The 26,605-nt window shown below is 41.4% G+C and overlaps 1 long non-coding RNA gene across 1 annotated transcript in view; it reads left to right on the top strand.

The window, feature by feature from the left end:
• The window catches only part of LOC135983160 (uncharacterized), a 66,020-nt gene extending 50,068 nt beyond the window's left edge, over positions 1 to 15,952 (top strand). The window contains exons 2-3 of the long non-coding RNA XR_010600681.1: positions 14,719 to 14,798; positions 15,818 to 15,952. This is a non-coding gene — a long non-coding RNA (uncharacterized LOC135983160). The remainder of the gene's footprint in view (positions 1 to 14,718; positions 14,799 to 15,817) is intronic.
• Positions 15,953 to 26,605: the final 10,653 nt, after the last annotated feature.

Here is a 26,605-nt window from a genome sequence, read left to right as displayed (position 1 = left end):
AAAAGAGAACTAAATAAATTCATGGAGGATAGGTCCATCAGTGGCTATTAGCGGATGGGCAGGGATGGTGTTCCTAGCCTCTGTTTGCCAGGAGCTGGGAACGGGTGAGAAGAACTGGAGCACTTGATGATTACCTGTTCTGTTCATTCCCTCTGGGGCACCTGACATTGGTCACTATTGGAAGACAGGATACTGGGCTAGATGGACCTTTGGTCTGACCCAGTATGGCTGTTCTTATGTATTGAAATCATGAAATAAAGGTGTGATACATGGGAATGTTAGTAGAGCCTGAACTTTATTTCCTGGTCCAGTCACTTAACAAGAGTCAGGGTTACAAAAAAGTAATATCCTTGTCACATGACTGGGATCAGTATCCACTGACTCCTATTACCCATGCCTTTGCCTGTTCCATACATACACTGATTCATAGACCCCAGTGTTGCTATCATGATTTTAATCACGTCTTGTGAAATATGGGGCATTTCTTTAAGCCCCAGCTCCTGGAATCATTTGAATATGTGAAAATTTCAGCTTTCATTTTTTTTAAAAGTTCATTTTTAGCCCCTGTGATTGTGAAGAAAATATGACCTGAATGCACCCTAAAAGTTAAAAAAATCAGAAGGGAAAGAAAAAAGAACCAAAAATGTATTATTAAAAAAAAAACCCTCATGATTTTAAAGCCAATTTATAATTTGGGCACGGGGAGGGATCAGCTCATGTTTTCTAAATGCTTGAGGCTGGCAGTGCTGTTGACCAGAGATGAGAACTTGCCAACTCCATGTCTTTTTCAGAGTCACTAAGTTTTTGTAAAGATTTGTTCTTCTCTGTGTGTTTTTGCACAGAAGGGGAACACTTGGGCCCTGGTAGGAGAATGAATAAAAGCAGCAGAGCCTAACTTTTCCTCAAGACTACAAAGTGTTATAATCACCCTCTATTGCTCTGGGAAACAAGAGGCTTCGTTTTGCATTTAAATTTATTTGGCAATATGTATCCTGTCTCCCAGCCACTTGGCTGGTTGTAAAATTTGGAGCATTCAGAGGGTCTGAAAACTTTACAACAAATAGAGTTGAATGGGGATCTTAAACTGTTTCCTGATTGGTGTGTCTTCTAGCTTCTAATGTGCCTTTCTAGTTCTCAGTTATTTCCTCTTCATAAAAAAATAATTGCTCTTAAAAATGTCAGGCTAGATTTCTTTTGTAATTGGAGCTGATCTGAGGCGTTCTAGGCAGATTAACAGGACAGCTTCATTTAGTAGGCTCTCTGTGCTTTGAAGAATGCTTCAAAAGTGTGGAATAAAGCTCTTTTCCCCCCAATTTTTACATGGGCTAACAACTTCCCCAGCCTTTTAATTTGATGCCATTGCATTAGAGTTCACTATCTTTGTGTTACAGTTTAGTAATTCTGTCTGAGTTTCCATCCTTTTTCTCTCGCAAGTCCCTGTTGGAAATGGCAATACAAGTAACACAGCAGAATCTTGTATACACACAGAAGACATAATGAGAACAGCACTTCTCGTGGGAATTCAATGCTGCATCAGAGTTTCATTTGCAAATATTTCACATGAAAAGCATGCCTAGAAGTGCATTGAGATTCACTGTTTGGAGTCTCTTCTCTCCCATCCTCTGCTAACTGTTTACTGTCATAAAATAAAGGATACAGGCTAAGGTTGTACAGTGTTTAGATATGTAGATTTGGAGTAAACCAAGTTGGGATGCAGTGGTTAAAATTAGGGTAATGAGAATAATGGAGATATCCCATCTCCTAGAACTGGAAGGGACCTTGAACGGTCATGGAGTCCAGCCCCCTGCTTTTACTAGCAGGACCAAGTACAGATTTTGCCCCAGATCCCTATGTGGCCCACTCAAGGATTGAACTCATAACCCTGGGTTTAAGCAGGCCAATGCTTGAACCACTGAGCTATTCCTCTCCCCCTTGCTGCTTTGTACCTACAAAGTATGGCAAAGCACTTTATAAATATTGGTAAATATTATCCTCATTTTACAAATGGGGAAGTCATGCCACCGAGCAGTTAAGTAACTTGCTCAAGATGACATTGCCAGACAGGGCTAGAACACAGATCTCCTGATTCCTAGTCCTTTCTTCTAACTACTAGACCAGGCTACCTCAAGTGATTTACCATTTGTGTTATAAACAATCTGCTCATAGGGCACAGCCTCAGTCATTTTAACTGTGCCAGTCCTGAATGCAGGGCGGGAGGTCTTTCCATTTGTGAAGTAGCAATTGTCTAGCCCATCTCTACTTCTCTTGTAGAGTTTATGAGGTGCAGTGAGGTGAGGAGGAAGGGCCTGGTTCTGCTCTCACATCAGTGTAGGCCAGGAACAACTCCACAGATGTCAATGGAGTTATACCTATAGAGGTGTAAGGGCTTGTCTACATGGAAAAGCTATTTTGGAATAGGATAGGGTGAGAATTTAAAATGCTACAGCTGTTCCAGAATAACTCCCCACTTGGATACTTTTGGTGCTTCAAAAGGGCCAATTTCACAAAACTGACGACAATTACGAACCAAATCAGCTGTGAGGAAGAATGTCATCAGAAAAATGTGAATGATAATTGGGAATGGTTTAAGAACACTTTACTAGAAGTCCAAAAAGCCGTAATTCCACAAGCAAGGAAGAAGGCCGTATTTGTTAAAAAAATGAACTGGTGAAGAGGGGAAGTGAAGGCAGTCATTAAAAATAAAATATATAACAAATGGAAGAAAGGGGATGTTGATAGTAATGAATACAAATCAGAAGCTAGGAATTGTAGAAAACTGATAAGGGAAGCAAAGGTACACCAGGCTAAATCCATAGCCAGCAGAGTTAACTTTTAAAAGTATATTAGGAACAAAATGAATCCTAACACTGGTATTGGCCCATTATTAGATGAGAAATGGTAGAATTATCAATAATATTGCAGAAAAGGCAGCAGTGTTCAACAATGATGTTCAGATATAATATGATAACACTCTTTTCATTCCATTAGTATCTCAGGAAGATGTTAAATAGCAGCTACTAAAGTTATACATTGTTAAATCAGCAGGTCCAGATAACTTGAATCCAAGAGTTTAAAAGACCTGACTGAGGAACCCTCTGGACTGTTAATGTTGATTTTCAATAAATATTGGAACACTGGAGAAGTTCTAGAAGCCTAGAAGAAAGCTAATGTTGTGCCAATATTTATAAAGGATAAATGGCCTGACCTGGGTAATTATAGGCCTGTCAGTCTGACATTAATCCTGGGTATGATAATGGAGTGGCTGATATGGGACTTGATTAATAACAAATTAAAGGAGAGTAATATACTAATCAACATGGATTGATAGAAAATAGATCCTGTCAAAGTAACTTTATTTAAAATGAGATTACAAATGTAGTTAATAAAGGTAATAGTGTTGATGTAATCTACATAGACTTCTGTAAGGCATTTGACTTGGTACTGCATGTAGTGCACTAGTGTAGACATTTAGGGCTTGTCTATACCTAAAATGCTATAGCGATACAGCCGCGCCTCTTTAGCGCTTCTGTGTAGGCACTACCTATGCCAATGGGAAGGATTCTCTCATTGGCATAGGAAATCCATCTCCCTGAGCGGTGGTAGTTAGGTTGATGGAAGAATTCTTATGTCAACCTAGAGCTATCTACATGGGGACTTAGGTTGTCTTAACTATGACGCTCAGAGGTGTGAATTATTCACACTCTGAGTGATGGAGTTATGTCGACCTAATGTTTTTGTGTACAATAGGCCTTACTACAGTGACAGATGGATATTTTCTGTTGCTGTGGTAAAGCCATCCCCTTGAATGACAGTAACGAGATTGATAAAAAAATTCTTCTTGCAACCTAGCGGTGTCTACACCATGGTTTAGGTCAGCTTAACTACATCTCTGGGGGTGTGAAAAATTCTCAAAGATGCACCAAATTGACCTAAGTTTTAGGTATAGACCAGGCCTCAGTGAGAATCACTTGAATTTACCATCTCCATTTATTTTTTAGGTTTTCCAGGTTGTTCAGAGGGCATTTTCCTTTTTAAAAAGAAACAAAAAGAGGTAGGGGAGCATTAATAGTTTCTAGGTGCTGCGCAATGGGTAGGGGTAGTTGAAACTTTAGGGTTGATTGCTGCTAATGCGGTGACAACTAGCTATTGTCACCACTCAATGTGGTAGGGAGTAGCTAATTCAGAAAACAATGACATTCTCCCTGTGAAAATGTTATCATTGACTCTTGTGCCATATGGGCCTGACCCATTCAAGTCAGTGGGCGCCTTCCCATTAACTTCAACAGGCTTTGGATCAGGCTCTATTGCTTTTTCTGTAAGGAACATTGGAAAGAGGTTAAAAATACGTAGGTGAGAGTTTTCTTTTAAAAGTGACAAAGAATGTAAAACTCTCAAAAATGTAAACTTGACTTTCAATAAGATCTTGTCAAGTTTGTTGATGACAATATCAAAATAAGTTGATGACGATAGTAGGAAAATGCATTTTGTCTTAGTTACTTTTCTCTCTTATATAAAATTCCTCAGATTAATCAGAGAAGCAGATCTGCAATGATATGTACTATACATCTTAACCTTTGCAGCGCATTGTCTAAATGTTACAAAGGTTCATAGATGCAATTATGGCATTATGCCTCCTCTGGCATGACTAAACTGTTTGATATTTGATAGGCTTTAGAGAAAAAAGCTAGTAGTTATCTTAAATGTGTATTACTAGTACTGTATAATTAAATTGAAGGTGTGGGTTGACTTTTTGTGATCTATGGCTCACATATTTGGTCATGTTGAGCAATGTTTAAAGGAGAGCAAAACAGGTTTTGAAAGTGAACAGGTAACCTATGGTGAATAGTGAGTCAACTACCATGCGATTGAAGGTTACTTCACAAAATATCAGCATTATTGATATATTTCATGCACACTTTGGAAAGATGCTGCTCTTTTCTGTAAAATATTGGCCCTGATTTCCATCTGTACCACACTTTCACACATTTAGTTATTTGTGCAGCCAGAAGGGCATATATGTGGAAGAGAGTTTCATAACCCCACCCCACCAAGTTCTGTTTTGAAGGGTTTCCAGGTACTGAAGCAATGAAAATGCTTGCAACATCTTGATGAAAATGAAGAGGGAACTAAAGCAACCTAGTGTTTTTTTTATTTCTGCAACAAGAGCAAATTTTATGGCACAATCTTGAACTTCCACATTATGGTATTTCAACACAAGGGGTTTAATCTGAAGGTTTTTGGTATGCATCAAGTAATTTGCAACACGCAACTCGCACCAATAGCATGCACATGGAATATCTGTTTCTGCTTCAATTCGTATTGTGTGACCAGGCAGTGGCAGCTTGCTGCTAACAGAAGGAGTCGTGTTCTGTGTGTATGTATATCTCATGGTTTGTTGCTTCACTGCCAAGCAGCATGCATCCTGGGACTGTTTGGGCTTTGAATTGTGGGAAGCCAGTTAGTGCAATTTTTAAAAAAAATCCCGTGTTTCCACTGTCTCCAATTCATGCTTCCTTTGTGGCTGGCTCATGCCATTTTCAAATTGCTGTCAGCTCGCGTGGACCCAGCAATGCTTTGCGATGCTAAGGTGACAAGTGCAAATACACAGAGGCTGCTTGAGCTGTGTTACAGTGTCAAAGCTGGGTGACTTCAGAATAGGACTTCACCCATTTCAGAACTGAGCAGGTGATGTGGGAGCAGGAGAATATTCTATGGTAGCAGCAGCAACTCCTCCAGCAGCTGCAGAACACTCTGACATGACGGCAGCAGGACAAGGGGGAGAAAAAAGACAGTGCTGAACTGTCGGAACTAGAGGCCTAGTTCCTGGATCAGCTGAACAGTTCAGCACTATTTATGGGCCCAGAAAACCTGCATGGATTGCTGGGACAGGATTATTATGCAGAGCAGGCATGACCAGTAGGGGTCAGAGAATTTCAAGGTGGGGAGGGCTATCTTTTTTGAGATCTGTGCAGAACTGACCCCAGAGCTCCAGTTACAACGTACCAACATGCAGTACCCCACACCCTGTGGAGAAGCAGGTCACCATTGCCATCTGGAGGCTGATGCCCCAGAATGTTACTGGGCTGTAGCCAGCCAATTAGACGTGGGGAGATCAGCTGTTGGAGACGTTTTCATGCAGATCTGCTGTCTAACCAGGTCGTGAAGCTAGGTAATGGTCAAGAGACTGTTGATGGCTTTGCATGCATGGGGTTTCCAAACTGCATTGGACAGTTTATGGAACACATGTACCTATCATCTGCCCCCTCCACCCTGCCAGGCTGCTTCAAAGGCTGACCACTGTGGCAGTTTTACAGAAATAAATGGAGGGTGGTCTGGAACAGTCCATGATGTGAGGATCTCTTGGGGCTTGGTTCTATTTAGATTAATGGAGAAAGGACTGTTTGCCCCTAGGATCACCATGGACATCAAAGGTGTGGAAGTTGGACTGGTTATTCTGGGAGACCTGGCTTATCCCCTGATGTCCTGGTTAATGAAGCCACACTGAGGCTGATTGGCTAGAAGGAACCTTTTAACTATTACCTAAGTAGTGGCAAAATGGTAGTCCAGTGTGCAGTTGGCCTTGAAAGTCAAATGGGGCTGTTGACAGAAGAGGTAGGAAGTAGCAGGGAAAAAAATTGTTCTGATCATTCTAATTACATATTGTGTTCTTTACAGTATATGTGAGAGCAAGGGGAGAAGCCTTAACAATGGGTGAGAGGCTGAGGTTCAGCTACTTGCTTGGCGATTTGAGCAGTCAGCAAGGCTTATCACAGAAAACGCTAGCACCTGGGGAAATACTGTCAGGGATGCCTATTGTTCATATTTTGAGTCTCATGACTGAACAAGTGTGGCTGTTACCTCATGGGGAAGCAGAGGGGGCGCTGTGCATGGGTGGTGGAAGTGGAACATTCCCTGTGTACTTTTGTAAAACCCTATGAATTATTTCAGCTTTATTGAAAGGATTTTCTGAGTTAAATGCAATGATGACTCATAATGGATGGATTGTAAATGGTTTTCGTTATGAAAGAACAGTAACATAACCAAAAATAAAGTTTTAATTGCACCAATGGAAAAATAATGTTTTTATATTGTAAAAAGCATTTAACTAAACAAGATACTAAGTAACCAAATATAAACAAACCTCCAATTAAAGCAACAGTGCAAACAAAAATTAAAGTTTCAGAGTGGTAGCCGTGTTAGTCTGTATCAGCAAAAAGAACGAGGAGTACTTGTGGCACCTTAGAGACTAACAAATTTATTTGAGCATAAGCTTTCGTGGGCTAAACCCACAAGTGGGTTTTAGCCCACGAAAAATTAAAGTGCAACAGTAGGACCCCTGCAAACAGAACATGGGGTGTATGTGTGTGGGGGAGCTTAAAGTCACGGTTGACTATACACCTTCCCTCTGCCTCTTCTTGTCTGCCTGGGCTGTGAAGTTGAGTGCCACGACTCAAAATTATGAGGGGCACTGCAGGGCTCAGAAGTGCTGGGCTCCCAGTGTTCTTGGTGCCCAGCAGTTGGTTCAAATGGGGAATGGCTGCTGGTAGCATTGCTATGGGGATACGGAGGAGCTGCTGCAGGTCCCAGTAGTCACTATAGTCCAGGGGCTGAAGGACATGACCTATCCTAAAGTACAGGACTGCAGGCCTACCAATTTTGGCAGAGAGCATTCTGGTTCAGGATAGCATCCATAACTTGCCTCTCCATCTCCCTGTCTTTTTTCCATGCTCTTCTTGCCCTTGCAGATGCTGTCCCTGGCCACTGCCACTATCTACCATGACCTACTGGGAGAGTTGCATTTCTTCCTCCCTCTGGGGTCTGCCTGCACCTCACAGCTGCTCTGGTTTTCCTCTGGGACTCTGCCATGCGCCCAGATTCTGATCTCAGTAACGATGGTGTAAAGCTGGATATAATTGAAGTCAATTTACCCCAACATAACTAAGATCAAAATGCCCACAAATGAAGTAAAGCTAATTTGCAAGTGAGGCATGGGATAACAACAAAGACACCATAGACATGCGTATCTGTGGTGTGCCATCAGTGCTTTAATTTAGCTGCCAAAAATAGCAATGTGGTTAAAGTGCATAACAAAGTTAGGAGATTTAGGTTCTATTTCAGACTTTCTGTGTGACAGTGGGCAAGCCAATGAAAGCTGGATCATCTCTCCTCTTCTCTAAGCTAAGCGGACTCTGATGTGACATCTCTTTTGGGGACTCAAAAGGGGCCAACCTGCAGATCTATCATGTTATCCTACCATTCCCCTGGGTCAAGCAGAGTCTTCTCCACCAGAACTTCATGGGTTTAGGGCTTTGTGGGAGGGATATAAGCAGGGGACTACAGAATTCCATGCAGGCCATAATGCTGCTTACAGTAACCACACCTTCCACAGATCACCTCTCCACTGCTGCTACGTTGCAGCCAGAGAGGGACTCAAACAATGGCAGCAAACACTAATCCATATGGATGTCTCCTGCCTCTGTGGATCCATTCCCCATATCTTCTCAAGGTCCATGGGCTTGAAAGGCCATGCCTCTTGCCCATTCTATCCCCTTCGAAGCCCCTTCTGCCTGAGACTGGAAACTGTAAGTTCAACCTCTTTTGCCCACAGATTTTATTAGTTTCTCCGAGCCTTCCTGTGGGTTTCTCCCCAAAAGGAAACGATCTAGCCCATTTCTGTGGCTTAGTTTCCTCATCTGGAAAATAGGGAATGTCATGCTAATTCACAGTGCTGTTGTGAGGATAAATACATACAATATCCTTACATGGAAGGTGCTAGGTAAGTGCTAAGGTTTTTACTATAATTTTAATATTTCATTTAGCTTGGCCTCTCGCCATGAGAGATACAGGCCTGGTGTTCAACTGTGGGACTCTCAGGGCTAAAGCCCTAGTAAAAGTCAAAAGAGCCACGCCCTGTTTTTGTTTCTGTTTTATAAATACTACTGCACCATAATTACAGTTGCTGTAGGAGAAGGAGCCAAGCAATTAAATTCCCCATAGGTGTTACTTGTAATTGTTCCTAGTGAATAAGAAGATTAAGCATGGCAACAATGCACAGCACAAGATGGCCTAAACCCTGTTTTTCTTGCAGAACTGCAAATAGTAGCAAATCAAAATACTGTTCTCCTTAATTACCACTGTATGAGGCACCCGGCTAAAAGCAGGCTCAATCTGAATGTTTTCTATACAGCTACAGTATGTGCATACAATGCATGCCTTTATGTACCATCTAATAGACAATATTATACACTCAATTATTGCCTACTTTCATTTTATAGGGAGAAATCACTGGTGAGTCTAGGACATTGGCCTCTCAGCTTCCCCAGCAAGCAATGTGTTGACTGAACTAAGGGAACAGTTTTACTTCCTGAAGCCAGTAGAGACTATTTATACTTAAACACATTTCTTCACAACTTACAGCATGTTGTATTAGGTGAGAGCCTGTGAGCTGGACAGGCTGCAATCTCTGTTTGTGCGGTTTGCAAGCTGGAGCTTGTGGTGTGCTTCACCAAGTTTGCACATTTTCTCTTTCTCTTTACCCTGGAATCAGCTACCCTGCTGATCTGAAGTCCCTTTGGGATGTGAACTCATCTCACCAGAAGTCAAAGTGCTGATGCAATAAAACAAGCAGTGTCCCTGCTTTTCTGAAAAATTAAACGTTCCTGTGTACTGAAATTGATGAAACAGGTTATTAATTAGCTTTCTGAGCCAAGTTCAGCCTTGGCGTAAGCTGATATATCTCCCACTACCTTCCCTACTGCTTATGCCAGGACTGAGCTTTGTCCTATATGTTGTTATTTCTTTAATCAGCATTTCAGACAGAAATAGGCAGCAAGCCAGCCCAGTAATGAGTCTCTTCCTACTGAAAGTTAACTACTTGTTGAGATTTCTATTTATTCAGGAGGAATCATCTCACTCTCTGACATGCTTTTACTGATTATCAGGGTTATCGGACACCTTGTGCACTGAATTTTAATTGGCAGTAGGCTTCAGCTTTTTAGTGAGAATAATAGGAAGTGCTTCTTATGAAATCCTTGGGAATTTAAGGGCTATCTGTGAGGAGCAAATGACTCACAAGATTTACTGATTCACACATCTGAAGAAGATTATAAATCAACCTTCCTATTTCCAAAAGGCGCACTTGAGGCATAAACAAAGAAAGGGGAAGTAATTCTGTGAACATCTCTAATTTATTTAAACACCCAATTACTCATGTTGCTACACCATGATTTTTTTTTTAATGTGAAAGGTCAACAGTAGACAAATTGATTTAGCTTTCTTTTATCCAAAACACTGACCTGCTTTCAGTTATGAATTGAGATGTTTCAATCACGGTCAAAGAATTTATGCAAATTCTAATTGCAATTTTTTTTTCCTTTTAGCTTTATTACTTTCACTGAAGCAAATAATTATTTATAAACATTTCATAATTCTACACTTACTTAAAAAAAGAAACTCTGGATAAACAATAAGAGATGTCACATGGACAAAATGAGTTTGGTACCTTAGAGGTGGAAGGGCTGGTAAGAATTTAGTTAAATAGATGTTTGCTTTCTTTAATACTAATAATCTCACAGTGACAACATCTTAAATTTCTCAAAGAATGAGATTGAAAGAAATAGATGGATATGAGCACTAAATATCATTATTAACAGTGGCACAGTAGGTAGTCCTCTGTGCATAGAAAGCTTAGTTATGAAATGCCTTAGTTATGAAACCCATGGCTTCATCTAGGTAAAATAGAAAAGTATGTGTGCATACTTTCAGATTAACACAGCACTGTAACCTGGGAATATCAGAACGCACAAGGGACTTCAAGGCCAGGCTCCATCTTGATAACTTTATCCGCAGTCAATCAAAAGTAGACAGCCAGATTTTATTTTCACTAGTAAAAGGCAAAAATATGGCAAAGAAGACACTATTAAGAAACAAACTCTAGTCCAAGCACCACTCTGGCCCAGTGAAACTGATATTCTGTTTTTGAGACCACTAGACTAATCATCTTTATACTGCAAACCAAAAAAGTCAGTGATATATTTCAGACAAAAACTTGCAGCTGTATCTTATTCTTTCTAGAAATGCTTCAAACATAGGTTCACTTTGAGATGGAAATAATTTAAAGATTAAGTGCAATGGAGCCACTCCTGATTTACATCAGGTGATGAGCTGCTGTCCACCTGCAAACATCTTGATGGACAGCGAGCAGAGGGGAAGGGAAGGTGGAAAATATACAACTAATTTTAACTGAACTTACTTCAGAAATGTGCTATACATTGTTTTTTCATTTTCTGAAAGCTTTAAAAAGGGGGAAAGATTGGATTGTGACATAAATCAGTGGTTTTCAAAGTGTGGGGTATGCCCCCTTTGGGGGGGTGCAGAGGAACATTCGTATGTGTGTGTGTGCGCATGTGCAGCAGGGCCGTGGCCAGCTCCTCACAATGTGTGGTAAGGGAGCGCCACAGCCCCGATCTGCTCCCAGACCAGCTTCACCTCCAACTCTGTTCAGCCCCCAGTCCTGCTCTGCCTCCAGGTCCGGCTCTGCTATTACTCCCACTCTGCCCCCAGCTGCAGCTCTACACTGCCCCCTGCTCTGGCCCCAGACCAGCTCTGCCCTCATTCCCTCTTTGCCCCCAGACCAGCTTTGCTTCTAGCCCCAGCTCCTCCCCCATCCTCAGTTCAATCCCCGGCTCAGTAGCTTCAGCCCAAGCTGCGTTGCTGAGGAAGCCTTGGCTGCACCGTAATGGAGGGGCGGTGTGGACAGATTCCATTAATGGTAAGTGGGAGGTGAGGGGGGACTGGAAAAGTTTGAGCACCACTGCCATAAATGAATAGAGTCTATGCTGACTTTTCACTGATACATCAGTTTCTTTCCTTTCTCTCACAGGGCCTGATTCTGAGCTCACCTAAATCAGTTTTACATTGGTGTAACTCCATTTAGTTCACTAAAGATACACCTGATTTACACCAGTGTAAATGAGCTAAGAATCAAGTGTTTACAGCAGTATAAGTGAGATAAGAATCTGGCGAATAGTCTGCTGGGAAAAAAAAGATAATCTTGCAAGTACAGAGGGAATATAACAGGGGAAATAGTCTAACTTGTGTGCTGAATAGCTATGTGGGAATTTGCTGCAGTAATTACCCTCCTATCATTAGTGACAAGTAATTGCCATAGCAACCCCATTGCCACCTGTCTCGCACACACACATATGCACGCACACACACACACTAAATATTCATAGTATTGAAAGAAAAGCACAAAAAACAGTAGCTTAATGTCATTTATTGAATCACAGGGTTTTTTAATCAACGAAATATTATCTCCTCCTCCCCCAACAACTCCCCATAAATATTTATTAAAAATAAAATGTTCGTGTTGTGGAAAACAGGGCTATTCAAGCAAAGCACCGTTATTCAACACTAATTCTTTGAGGGAAGAAAAAAGAACTCCCACAGCGTGGTTTCCTTAATTTACTTTATTGCATTCATTGGGCCTGATTCTGAGTCTCCCTTGCATAAATTCTAATGAAGGCAACAGAGAAGCTAGCACTGAGAGGTTAGCACTCCCTCAGTATTACACAGCCACAGCATCATATTTCCTGCTTTGTCCTGTCAGCACCTAACATTCCTTATCACATTGTACAATTCTATCTTAGTTGGTAACATATGGCTCCTTATGGCCTTGTTTATACTTGGAAAACGTGGACTCATTATCTGCATTATGCTACAGTACTAACCGTGGAGACTGAAGAGTAAACACGGGTTTTTATCACAGTATCATCTAACCCTGAGCCTGGTCTCCAATACAGCTTCCACCGTGGATACTACCAGAGGAGTCATATGTTGAAATAATGTACATGGACATCAGTTTCTTTACATTCTAAAGAATTACTACAAATCCCCTGTTTTTCAGTTAGCATCAAGTGAAAAGGGAGGAGATACTGCTGTTGTCCCCCGTTTAGAATAGTCCCTACCATTCTGTTTTTTTCAGTCTTCTTGTCCCCACAACTAAGATTAGATTGTTTCTAATGTGGCGATCATGTTTTTACAGCTCACTAGGAGGTAAAACTTGCTATATACCCTACTACCACTAGATGTCATCAAACTACTAATAAAGAGGGACCAGATCCCTGAACTTTTTCAAAATAGGTTTCCTTAACGGTATCACTCAGCCCAGATGATGAAATGAGAGCATTTAAAACATGAAGGAACAATAACAAAATCCAGGAACATCATGCACTGACACAAACCATTTGTGCCCCACATATTCACTCCAGCCCTTTGTATCAAGTATTATATTAACTTCTTCATGGTAAAGTTAAATTCTTTTCTCTATATCCAAGACGCAGATTCTCATTTTCCACAGGGTCTATCTAATAAACAACTCTTTCTCCACAAATTCTTAATGACGTTGAGAAAAAATGGGAGATCCCTCCAAAAATACTGTGGTGTTCAATTTTTCTGAGGTAAATCAGACAATGTATTGTACAGCATATTGCCCCTGGTAAATTTTGGAGGCACTCAATAAATCTATGTAATATTTTGTTTAAAATAATCTCTACTATTTTCATTCTTTTGGTGTATTAGAAAAATGCAGTTTCTCACTGGGATAAAGTGGGGAAAAACCAACAAAGGGTAGGGATAGGATTCATGTTCCTTTAAATGCACTAAACAACAGGCTGTACCTATTAAAAACCTGAATGGTATCTGGTTGGCTTAGATACCAATCAGAGTGGAAGGGAGGGAGAAAACTGTTTCCAATCAGCTTTTTTTCTAGAATGAAATGGTTGGCCAATCACACGAGACATGGGTAGGCTTCAACTTCCTAGAAAAAAAAATCATATACTGTCCCCTGCACTATTTATCTCATTCATTCTTGTTTCAATATTCCATCTTGGGACAATACGGCCTGTCATAATAAAATAGGATTCGCAAGCAGAAACTAGTATTCATTTCTCAGACACTTGTGCTTCTTCTGTTCTAATACTTTAAGCAGCATATATTAATTATTTCATAATCCCAGGGATTTGTATGTTATGTCTCACATTTTGTTGTCCCACTCCCTTTTAATTGCTCTTGCTCCACACTTTGGAGATTAAAGGTCCATGTTAGTTATTAATAGAAAGCTTCTTAATAGAAAGCTTGCTTACAATGAAAAGCATTTCACAGAGAAAAGAGTAGCAAAATGGAGAATCAAATGTAAAATGAAATACTGGCTTAAAGAATAAGTGGGAATAGATATAATGGGACAATTTTAATAGCATAAAGCAGAATTACATATCAGTGTAATAGTATACTCAAGCCTCATCAATTTAAATGCAGATATTTCTTTTCCACTAATTAATGAGACTATCATCCTAACTCAGAGATAGAATACCGAATTGCATCCATATATATTCTGCCTAGGAACTATGAATTTTAGTGACCATATTTCTGATCATTATTGTTTCTGTTCATAGTTAGTATGGAAATACTAAAAGCAAAAATCTTAAAACTGTTGCACACTACTTTTTACAGAAACTGTGCCTCATAATTTAAATGCACTGTAAAACAGTTCCCACCATCTCTAAACTGCTTACTAGGCTGATATTAAAGCAAGTTACATGTTATGTAGAGAATTTCTTATATTAGGAAATTCATTTTAAATGTTATATACATTAATTTCTATGTTTCTTATTGGGGCGTATTGTTTTATATTTTGCTATTTTTTTAAATCCTTTTCAGATTTGCACTAGAGATGGGCCAGAGACAAAACCCTGGATCCAAACACTTCTGCACTTCGAGTGTTCCAAACCTGGAGGCAAGTTTTCCTTTTTCATTTCACTTCCACAAATGCCCAGCATAAAGATTGAGATGATAAAAGAAGTCGTTTTAAAAACCCATCACAAGAGAGGCTGCTTCATGAGTCAACTGCAGGGGGGTACATAGGAAGAAGCAGTTCATCTAGCATGCTCCCTAAAAACATCAGTTCTGTACTGCAAGCCAGCTAGTGCTAGTGATGTAGTGGTAAACTAACCTAAACTAAATTCCATATTCCCCAAATTAGAAGTGGGTAAACTCCATACCCGTGTTTACCCTTGACTGGCTAATGCCCAATGCCATGAGGGATGGAGTACCTCCTGCAAGCATCCCAACTCAACTCCAGTGGGAGCTAAAGTTGTTCAACACTTTCCAGAAGAAGCTCAGCACATTGCAGGGTCAGGCCTCTGTTTCCAGTATTCCAGGCAGGGCTTCCAAAAATCTCCCATGAAACTTGTCCTCATAAACTGGCGCTGCTTTAAGTGATAGAAGCAGCGTGTATACAACTTAGCTTTGAAACATCAGTGCACAACTAGAGAATAACACATTGAAGTTCTGAGCCCCCAATAACTGGAGAAGACTATCAGGGATTTGCTACAACAACTGGACTTTTCTCTCACTTCCACTTAAATTGGGAAGCATACTCCCACCCTAATCCTGACTAATATGACAAAGTCTCCCAGAGGAGGAGGCAGCGCTTCCTAGAGATCATTCCAAGAGATGTCATTCTCAGAGCTTTGTTGATCAGGAATTCCTGCCAGCAAACTCACTACAGTAGCAACAGTGTCCTTTACGGTTACCATGAACTCACTATAGAATTGTTATTGAGAGAAAAGTGAGGTTATTTTTATCATGTAATAGAAACAACTGAAGAAGGTGTCCCGTTCACAGCTGTGAGTTCTGCAGAACTAGCAAGCATTCTATTGAAGTCGAAGCACATTAGCAATTGTGTAAACAACATTTTAGACACTGACTGTTCATGTTTCATATATTTTTAAATGTTTTCAATTCTCATTGCAGGCAGAAATGTCAACACTTTTACCAGACAGTAAAGGGCGGACAGTAAAGGGTGCTACAATCTTGATGCTGCCATCTGGTATCTCTGAGTGCCAGTCCTGATGGAGAGGAGAGGTGATGTTTTAGAAGGATGCAAACAGAGAGACAGGAGGTGGGTTTGTCAGGAATTGTTATTTGCCTTTCACATTGACTTTTCACAGTAATCGAGCACATAGATGAGCTCTTTCTTCCTGGATATGGAAAAAAATGTCTGCATTCCCCACTCCCTCCAAATCTCCTCACTATCATATGAAATCTCAACATTTGGTAAACGTGATTCAAATACAAATAAAGGCTCAATGGCATTTTCAACAGCCTATACAGAAGGCATATTGATGACAACGTATGAGTCACAAACAAATTGTTTACGTGAAAGCAAACTGTATTGCAGTGGTTCCCAAACTTGTTCCGCTGCTTGTGCAGAGAAAGCCCCTGGCGGGCCGGGCTGGTTTGTGTACCTGCCGTGTCCGCAGGTTCGGCCGATCACCTGGGCTTGGCCTGGAGTGACGAGCCGCGGCCACTGGGAGCTGTGGGAAGCGGTGCGGGCCGAGGGATGTGCTGGCTGCCGCTTCCAGCAGCTCCCATTGGCCTGGAGTAGCGAACCGTGGCCACTGGGAGCCGCGATCGGACGAACCTGCAGACACGGCAGGTACACAAACCGGCCCAGCCCGCCAGGGGCTTTCCCTGCACAAGCGGCGGAACAAGTTTGGGAACCACTGCTGTATTGAAACACACTGCACTTTCTTCAAAGGCTGTTCTAGGGAGCTAAACCCTGTGGCTTACTCATTGTGGGAGAAATTTCTGTTTTAAAGAGTAGTGGGCCAGATTATACCTGCTGTGGCTCTGGGGGGAGGAAATCTGTCAGGATCCCCTTTCTTCCTCTGCCCAACTGAGGAGGGAGAGGGCTGCTTCCCTCCCAATGGAAAAGTTGTGAGGCCTATCCTGAAACCTAGTAGACACGAGGGGATCCATGGGAGACCAGGGACATATGTTTCAACCTGTCAGTGCCCTCCTTGCCATTGCTATTGCCATGACAGGGAAAGATGGGTTTGTGAAGAAGGAATGCATGGTGCTGACATGAAAGAGAAAGAAATACAGTAATGTGGATATGTAATATGGATTTCAGGGATGACCTGGACCATTGATTACACTAGATATAAGCCAAACAGATAAGGCTGCCTAGATGTCTGAAGAATAGCAGTGTTCTGGTAGGTCAGTGTACTTTGATACCAGTACTTTCCCAAGATATGACATGTCAAATTTGGTATCAGTTACATCATTGTAAATTGGAAGAACTTCCACTGAGATTGATTGACACCAGTGAAACAAGGAGCAGAAATTATGGAGATGAAAAAGGGCCTGAAATATTACTTCTGTAAATAATATCAAAATAATGAAACAGGTGGATTGGCTAGTGCTGAAAAGATCACTTCTGGGAATTATCTCACAATATGATTGGCTCACCAGGTTAAAATGTTTAAAGTGGGTCCAGTGGCAACTGATGCCAAATAAGTCATGTGGCTGCAGTTAACAATCTGAACCCTTCTTCTCTCCACCTGCAGGCTGATTACATACTTAAAGAAAAACTAGGACGTTGTGTTCAGGGCTGTCTCAGGAAAGTGGTGTGGTGAGGGTAAGGGAGGCTGGTGGGGAAGTAGGAAGAAAAAGGAACACACTTTCTTCCACTCCCCATTTCAGAATGAAAAACTGTGACCTTTATAGAAAGGACAGGGTGGGAGAAAACAGTTTTGATCTCTCTACCCCTGTATCCCTTTCACTGTTATCTCCCAGTCCCACGCTATCCATTTCCAGTCTAGCTCATATCCTACCACACACACCACAAATTCTCTTACAATTAACTCCAGTCTTTCTGCACTCAATTTTGCCAACCCAATCAACCCTCCTCCTAAACTCAATACCTTTCAAAACCTCCCATGTCTCTATCGGCTCCTTCCAACTCCCCCGCACCAGCTAAGAAACACTCGTAGTATAACCTCAGGCTGAAATCTCCTCCTCTTTGAAGCTCTGAACCCTCTGTCACTTGACACTCCCAGGTTCAGAATATACCCTCCTACTTTTTGCTCGGCCTGAAAAAGTTGGAGCAGAGGCAGCAGGGAGCACGTGCAGACAATCCTATATTGTATATCTGTGGAGGTGGACTGAACTAATTCCAAAGATGTCTTTATTACCTGCTCTGTTCTTGCTCCTCCCTCTTCTACATGAATGTTGCAGCCCGTCTCAGAATGCTTTATTAGAATTAAGAATTGACAGACCTATTGGCAGAAAGACAAAAACTTTCGTGCCAAAATCTAATGAGCTTCTTAAGCACGATACTCTTGTAATGGAATGCCAAACTGTTCAGCCACTAAGGCCTGGTCTACACTAACCCCGCAATTCGAACTAAGGTACGCAACTTCAGCTACGTGAATAACGTAGCTGAAGTCGACGTACCTTAGTTCGAACTTACCACGGTCCAGATGTGGCAGGCAGGCTCCCCCGTCGACTCCGCGTACTCCTCACGCCGAGCAGGATTACTGGAGTCGACGGGGAGCATTTCTGGGTTCGATTTATCGATACAGACAAGACGCGATAAAGCGAACCCAGAAGTTCGACTGCCTGCCGCCGAACCAGCGCGTAAGTATAGACAAGCCCTAAGTGGAGCCATGTGTAACATATCTCACTTAAGTTCTCAACAGCTATTCCTGGCAGTGCATTAAAGGGTCTTATAATGAACAGCTCTGGTGTATCACTCTGAGAACAAAGCCTTGCAGCTAGTTCATATCTGGTACAAGACTCTGACCTGCTAGTAGTAGCCTTGCAACCTACCATGTACAAGAGGTACATGCCATGATGTCAGATGTAAAGGTATCCTAACTGGTGCCAGAGAAGAGCAGAAACAGAAGGAAAACAGCAACAAAGGTTGCGAACAAAGCAGCAAAGGTTGCAGGACTGATCTCACCAACATGTCACTCTTCAGAGCCCTAGAGAACTTAAAACAGGCTAGAAACAGTATTTTGTAAGATTTTGCATTGCTACAAAACAACCAGGAAACTGGAGATATTCAGGTATCTTCTTTAATTTATGCTATGGGGAAGCAGGCAGAGCATATCTTTAAATATTTTGCCTTTACTGAAGACAGTTACAAAGATTACTATGAAAGTGTTATGGCTATGTTTATACTTTATACCTCAGATAAATGTGTTTTATGAAAGAGCATGTTTTCACCACAGAATTCAAGAACAAGGAGAAAATGATTAATCTTTTATAAGAGCTCCGCATGCATTGGCTGAAAACTGTGATTTTAGGACTGAAAAACATGAAAATACGAGACAGGCTGGTTATTGGGTTAACAGACAAGAACCTCTCACAGCAACTACAATTAAAAACAGACTTAAATTTACTCACACCTATGCAGATAGTAAAACAATCTGATCTAGTCCAACAACAGAACAAAAGTCAGGAGCAACTTGAAAAACCTGCAACTAACTTAGAAGCTGTACACAGAAACAGCATGATTGCTAAAAGTCATTACCATAAAAGCCCTGAGGCTATGAGGGAATCCCAGGCTAACTACAAAGAATTTCTGACTAAACACACAAGATGTGGAACATTTCATACCTCAAGATGTGTATCCAGCTAAAGGTGAAATATGTAATAAATGGACAAAATATGGACATTTTTCAGCCGTTTGCCACACCAAAGCAGTCAGGGAGTTGATTGATATTACAATCAAAAAACATTGTTTCTGGGATCTATCATGTGTGATGACACTGAGTCTGCATGGAGAGTGAAACTGAATATTCATGGAAGGACTATTGACTTTAAAATTGACTCAGGAACAGATGTGACCATCATCTCAGAAGGGACTTACAATTACCTTCAACCACTCCAGAATTGAAATCACCTGACACAGCCTTGACTAGCCCTGGAGGTATTCTGAACTGCATGGGCAGTTCACCATAGAAACAAATTTACAAAGACAAAAGCTTTAGCTTTGCATATAAAGTGCATGTGATCAAAGGATCAAAGGCTAACAAGTTTCTCAGCTGCAGTGTGAGAAAGATGGAAGAACTCGATGGAGAATTTGGAGATATTGGACTTCTGAAGAGAAATCCAGTGCAAATAACCACAAGAGACAATGATAAACCATATAGCGTACACACACCTTTGCCAGACAGATCTTGGAAAAGATGAGGTGCAGATTTATGCAAATTTAGAGGACATAATTACCTGATTGCAGTGGAGTATTTTTCCACATATACAGAAATAATACTCTTGAAAGACACAACATCTTGCAGTGTTATTGAGAAACTGAAGTGCACTTTTGCTCATTTCATTATTCCAGAACAACTAGTGATAGGGTGACCATATTTTTCAAAGTGAAAATGGGACACCACACAGGGCTATCCCTCCTCCCTCCCCTCCTGCCCCCCATGCAGGGCTGGCATTGCTGCCGTTCGCCCGAGGAACACCCTGTGCAAAGCTGGTGTTGCCATTCATCCAAACCCCGCCATGTGGGGCTGCTTGCTCCAGCAAACATTCTTCCACACCCTGCATTTGTCCAGTTTGCTGTTGCCAGTTGATGATCAATTGGTAAGAACGAATAGGACAAATGCCCAGTTTTGCCAAAAAAGTCAGGACATCCAGGACAGGGCTTAAAAAGGGGCCTGTCCCAGCCAGAATGGGATGTATTGTCACCCTAACTAGTGATGGACAATGGACCACAGTTCACCTCAGTGGAATTTAAATAATTCCAACAAAATATGATTATGTTCATATTACTAGCAGATCACATTTCCCAGAGTTGAAGAAGAGCTCTGTGTAAGCTCGAAAGCTTGTCTCTCTCACCAACAGAAGTTGGTCCAATAAAAGATATTACCTCACCCACCTTGTCTTTATATTAGTTTGTGGTTGTTGTATTTGGGAGATATTATATTTTATCTGCATTTTTAATGGCTGGATCCCTGCCATATATCGGGTGTATAACCATATAACAGGGGCATAACCTTTGATATGATTTGATCAGTTAATAATTTTTAGTCTCTTACCAGCACTCCTGGATGTCACACTTTTATTATAAAGAGGACTAAAACCTTGAATTGAATCCTGTCATTTCCTGGTGAGAAGTATCATTTTGATGCCCAGGAAACAGGCTAGAAGTTATTTTAATTAATAGCATTAATTTATATCATAGTTGGCTACAAATGCAGGCCAGACAAAAAAGTGAAGAATGGTTGGGAGCTAGATGATAGTTTTAAATTGAACTGTTTCAGGTCTGCTGTATGAGATAAATCTTCCAGGTATGTTCCATTGTGGTTCTCTGTTCAAGGAACTGGTAATGACGAAGAAAAGCAATGATGAAGGTGAGCATTCCACATTTTTAGTGGACATGGGAATAGCAAAAACAGAAAGATCATTAGATGAGGCTGGGGAAATGGCATCTGTTCAGGCTTATCAAAGGAGATGTATAATGCAGGCAGAAATTGTGTTTAACTAGACTAAGAATAACAGTCAGTGAATAAAAAGCAACTTTTACCAGATTCAACTCTAACAATACAGGGCTAAATTCACTCTTGGCATAAACTGTCTCGGTGCAGTTGGAGTCAATAGCATTGCCTCTTCTAACATCATTGCTGAATTTGATTCTCAGTCGCTACATACAGACAGCTGCATACAATCCACCCCCCTCAAAGCAACTATTTTAAAAGAATGTTAAGACTGAAAAATCAAGCGTTCAACAGTTAGGAAATATCAGAATTAAGATTGCCCTTGCAAGAAATTAAGGCCAAAATTATCAAAAGAGTCTGCTAAATTTTGGGTACTCAATTTGAGACACCTAATGCCTGATTTTTCAGAGCACTTTATATATTCAAGCACAACTCCAAGTGACTTCAGTTGCATTTGTGAGCACTCAGCACTTCTGCCAATCTGCCCACAGAAGTCTCAAATTAGGCACCCAGAAAACATGGAATACAGTTAGTGGCTACCTGTGAAATGCTTTGTTTAAGTGCTTGCCTAGCATCACATGTGGCAGCCAGAGGCAGGGATAGAATCTAATTTCCAGGGCAGCACTGAATACATTTACCATGAGACCTTCCTTTCTGCTTCTGCAAGTCTCTGCCTCATTTGCTACACACATTCCAACGCCCATACTCAATTGATCCTTGGGTCCTGTGGTTCCTCCCCCTTTAGTTTTGTGCGGACCTAGGCCCACCCATCCTCAATACTTCAAATATTACCCACATTTCAACTTTTATAACTACTGAGGCAGGGGTCTTACACAGGGCTGCTGCAAGGAAGTTTCACGCCCTAGGCAAAACTTCCACCTTGCGCCCCCCCCAGCTAATCCCGCCCCCCCCCCGTGGCAGCTAACCCAGCCCCCCACCCGGGGAGCCCGCCACCCCCCCTGCCCGGGGAGCCCCCCCCGCAGCAGCTACCCTCCCTCCGTGGCAGCTAACCCCGCCCGGGGAGACCCCCCCCCACGGAAGCTAACCCTGCCCGGGGAGACCGCCCCCCCGCGGAAGCTAACCCCGCCTGGGGAGACTCCCCCCAAGCTCCACGGAAGCTAACCCTGCCCGGGGAGCCCCCCCCCACGGCAGCTAACTCTGCCTGGGGAGACCCTCACCGCGGAAGCTAACCCTGCTAGGGGAGCCCGCCCCAGCTCACCTTGGCTCCGCCTCCTCTGCTGAGCACGCTAGCACCGCTCTAATTCTCCTCCCCTCGCAGGCTTGAGGCGTCGATTGGAGGAGACTTAGAGGGGGGCTGTGTGCTCAGCAGAGGAGGCAGAGTGGAGGTGATCTGGGGCGGGGAGCGGTTCACCTGTGCGCTCTCCCCCTTATTGTGGGTGGCCCTCCCCGCGCCCTCCCTGCCCCAGCTCACCTCCACTTCACCTCCTCGCCTGAGCGGGCTTTTAGGCACCCCCAACCACTAGGCACCCTAGGCGGCCGCCTAGTTTGCCTAAATGGTTGCATCGGCCCTGGTCTTACAGACAACAATCTCCTTCACTATCCTTCCCTGATTCATTCCCAGAGCATGGCCCATTCTGTGCAATGTGGAAAAAATAGCTGGCAATCATGCAATTAAAGACTTTGTCACAAAGTACATGCAAAATGAGGATGAATTAAGATTGCCTTGGCTTTTCTTAACTTTTGAGTGCTAGACTTTGCAACTTTAACATTATTTTAAAGTAGTTTTAGAAAAAATTAATTTCCAAAGGTCTTTTCAAAAGCAAACTGAAAAAATAATAATTGCATGATGTGAACTATACTGACCCCCATACAGGTTATTGCAGGGTTCAGACTTTTAGATCCACAACACAAACTTCTAGTACTTGAACTAATAGAGGTAAGTGGTAGAAGTAATAGACTGTTATCCTCTATGTTGACCAGCTACTAGAGGGTTTCCTGACAGCAGAGTAATGGTGAGTTCTGAGTTCAATTCCAGGTTCTGGAGAAGAGTGTGTTATAATCTTTTCTATGCCTACTCCCCTGCCTGCGCCTATTTTCCTTCTACCCAAGCTCCTGCCTCTTTACCCATATTGCTTTTCAACCTTCTGCATTTGAGTCAGACAACAGCCTCCTTCTTCTCCATGCCGCCTGATCTGCAAGAGGAGCATTGAGAGCACGGGAGAGACAGTTTTTCACCTTTTAGGTCTGGTGCCACTTCGGCTGCCAGGAGAAGCAATTGCAGGAAAAGTCCTGCTCAGTCTCTAAAGCCCTGGGATAGAGGATACTCAATCATTCTGTGATGATAGAGCATGCTCCACGTGGTTAGAGTATAGGAGCTGTATAGGAATGGAGCATGCTCAGTGCAGACAGAATCTTCTTAATGCTGCAAACTCTAACAAGCCTTTACTTAGCATATGTGAGCTGTGATATTTAGAGGCTTATAACCTGGCCAAATTTGGGTGGATTTTCACAGGAATGGTGAAAATCACATTCCTGAAACCAGGGCATCTACCTCTGCCTAATCTTAAATCCCTCTTCCAAAGCATGGAGGCACTAGAGTTTCTCAATAAAAGAAATTGTAAGAATTTTTCCACACTGGCAAAAAAAATTTCCACTAACCTCATTCTCAGAAATGGTTGAAATGTTTTAGCTTAAACTTTAACAAAAATTCAGCCTGAGGCAGCCACCTGACATGGAAAATTTCATCCTTAATATTTAATTTGGTAAATTTATAAGCAACCGAAGATGCGGTTTGATAATGTAAAGTGTTGGGCAATCTAAACTAGAGCCATAGCTACCTCTCCATCTGCAGTGTCTTAGCTGTATAGTGCTGCAGTTGCAAAGACATTAATAAAAGCGCATATGTAAAAGTGGCACCTCCTTTGTAGCTCTGCATCCTGTGAATAGGCAGTCACATTAAGCAGTCTTGATGGCCCTAGGTCTTGTATAGTTTTCATACATCTGCTTCAGACGTAAGATCAGAGAAGGGTTTGCTTTTGTTCATGAACCGTAGCAGAATATGATGCATTTGTGACTGGGATGGCTTCAAATTGAAGGGAAGTAAAATCTTTTGCAACTATGGTCTCTTCAGCAGACACTTAAAAGCAACATAGTAAGCAATGACTCTCTACAGAGTATCTTAAATATATAAATAACTTGCCTATGAATAACATTGAGCATTCCTAACTTGTTTTTTTGTGAATTTACCAAATGATGTGAGGGGACTGTAAACTGGGGGAGAAGTTGGATGCTGTTCTTCATTACCTTAGTAATACGTAAAATACATAGCAGTGAAGACACAATCTTTACCCATATTGCTTTTCAACCTTCTGCATTTGAGTCAGACAACAGCCTCCTTCTTCTCCATGCCGCCTGATCTGCAAGAGGAGCATTGAGAGCACGGGAGAGAAAGTTTTTCACCATTTTGGGTCTGGTGCCACTTCGGCTGCCAGGAGAAGCAATTGCAGGAAAAGTCCTGCTCAGTCTCTAAAGCCCTGGGATAGAGGATACTCAATCATTCTGTGATGATAGAGCATGCTCCACGTGGTTAGAGTATAGGAGCTGTATAGGAATGGAGCATGCTCAGTGCAGACAGAATCTTCTTAATGCTGCAAACTCTAACAAGCCTTTACTTAGCATATGTGAGCTGTGATATTTAGAGGCTTATAACCTGGCCAAATTTGGGTGGATTTTCACAGGAATGGTGAAAATCACATTCCTGAAACCAGGGCATCTACCTCTGCCTAATCTTAAATCCCTCTTCCAAAGCATGGAGGCACTAGAGTTTCTCAATAAAAGAAATTGTAAGAATTTTTCCACACTGGCAAAAAAAATTTCCACTAACCTCATTCTCAGAAATGGTTGAAATGTTTTAGCTTAAACTTTAACAAAAATTCAGCCTGAGGCAGCCACCTGACATGGAAAATTTCATCCTTAATATTTAATTTGGTAAATTTATAAGCAACCGAAGATGCGGTTTGATAATGTAAAGTGTTGGGCAATCTAAACTAGAGCCATAGCTACCTCTCCATCTGCAGTGTCTTAGCTGTATAGTGCTGCAGTTGCAAAGACATTAATAAAAGCGCATATGTAAAAGTGGCACCTCCTTTGTAGCTCTGCATCCTGTGAATAGGCAGTCACATTAAGCAGTCTTGATGGCCCTAGGTCTTGTATAGTTTTCATACATCTGCTTCAGACGTAAGATCAGAGAAGGGTTTGCTTTTGTTCATGAACCGTAGCAGAATATGATGCATTTGTGACTGGGATGGCTTCAAATTGAAGGGAAGTAAAATCTTTTGCAACTATGGTCTCTTCAGCAGACACTTAAAAGCAACATAGTAAGCAATGACTCTCTACAGAGTATCTTAAATATATAAATAACTTGCCTATGAATAACATTGAGCATTCCTAACTTGTTTTTTTGTGAATTTACCAAATGATGTGAGGGGACTGTAAACTGGGGGAGAAGTTGGATGCTGTTCTTCATTACCTTAGTAATACGTAAAATACATAGCAGTGAAGACACAATCTTTTATGTGTGTTTTCACCATAGTGATTAACTGTGCATGCTTACATGTTACATTAACATGTATTGATGTTTACAAAGAGATGAAATAACATAAAGATAGTCAGAATGTTAGGCAATCCTAGATCTTTTTAAAATTAATTAATATACAATGACAACTAGTTAGGTGATTAATTGTCATGCCAGTGTATGAGCAGTCTTGGAGTAGTCTACAAAGGTACCCATCTAAATGTAATTAATTTTGTAAAAGCATTACATTTTTAGGTGCATATAATGAAGCATTAATTTTATCTAAGGCCATTATCCTTTTGGAGTGGTTTACTGGATTCAAATTGAAATACAATATATTTAATTATAAAGTAGTTTATTATAAAATTTACACTATTTGAAATTTGAAAAACAAACCACTTCTCGGCATTGTGATTTGTATGCATTTTTTAGGCTAGCAGCAATAATCAATCAGAACATATAGAGGTAAAACAAAGTCATTTAAAAGTTTGATATTAAATATACATAAGAATAGAGGTTTTTGTACTGAGATAAATAGAAAGGTGTTACGTGTTCATTAGGACTGAAATCCTTGAAGGATTTTTCTTGCAGTGACATGAAGGACAAAAGGCTACTGGTATTGTAGTGCTGAAAAAGTGCAGCAACATCATAATTAAGCACTCATTCATGGCAGAAAAAGGATAAATCAAGAGCTGTTTTTTTAAAAAAACCTAACCCATTAATACAAACATTTCTCTGTTCAAATATTTGTTTGGAAAGTTTGGGTCTCTCTACT

Source organism: Chrysemys picta, chromosome 4 (assembly GCF_011386835.1).
Source record: "Chrysemys picta bellii isolate R12L10 chromosome 4, ASM1138683v2, whole genome shotgun sequence".
Classification (NCBI taxonomy): Eukaryota; Metazoa; Chordata; order Testudines; family Emydidae; genus Chrysemys; species Chrysemys picta.
Note: the sequence above shows the minus strand (reverse complement) of the source record. Positions and strands in the feature narration are given on the sequence as shown.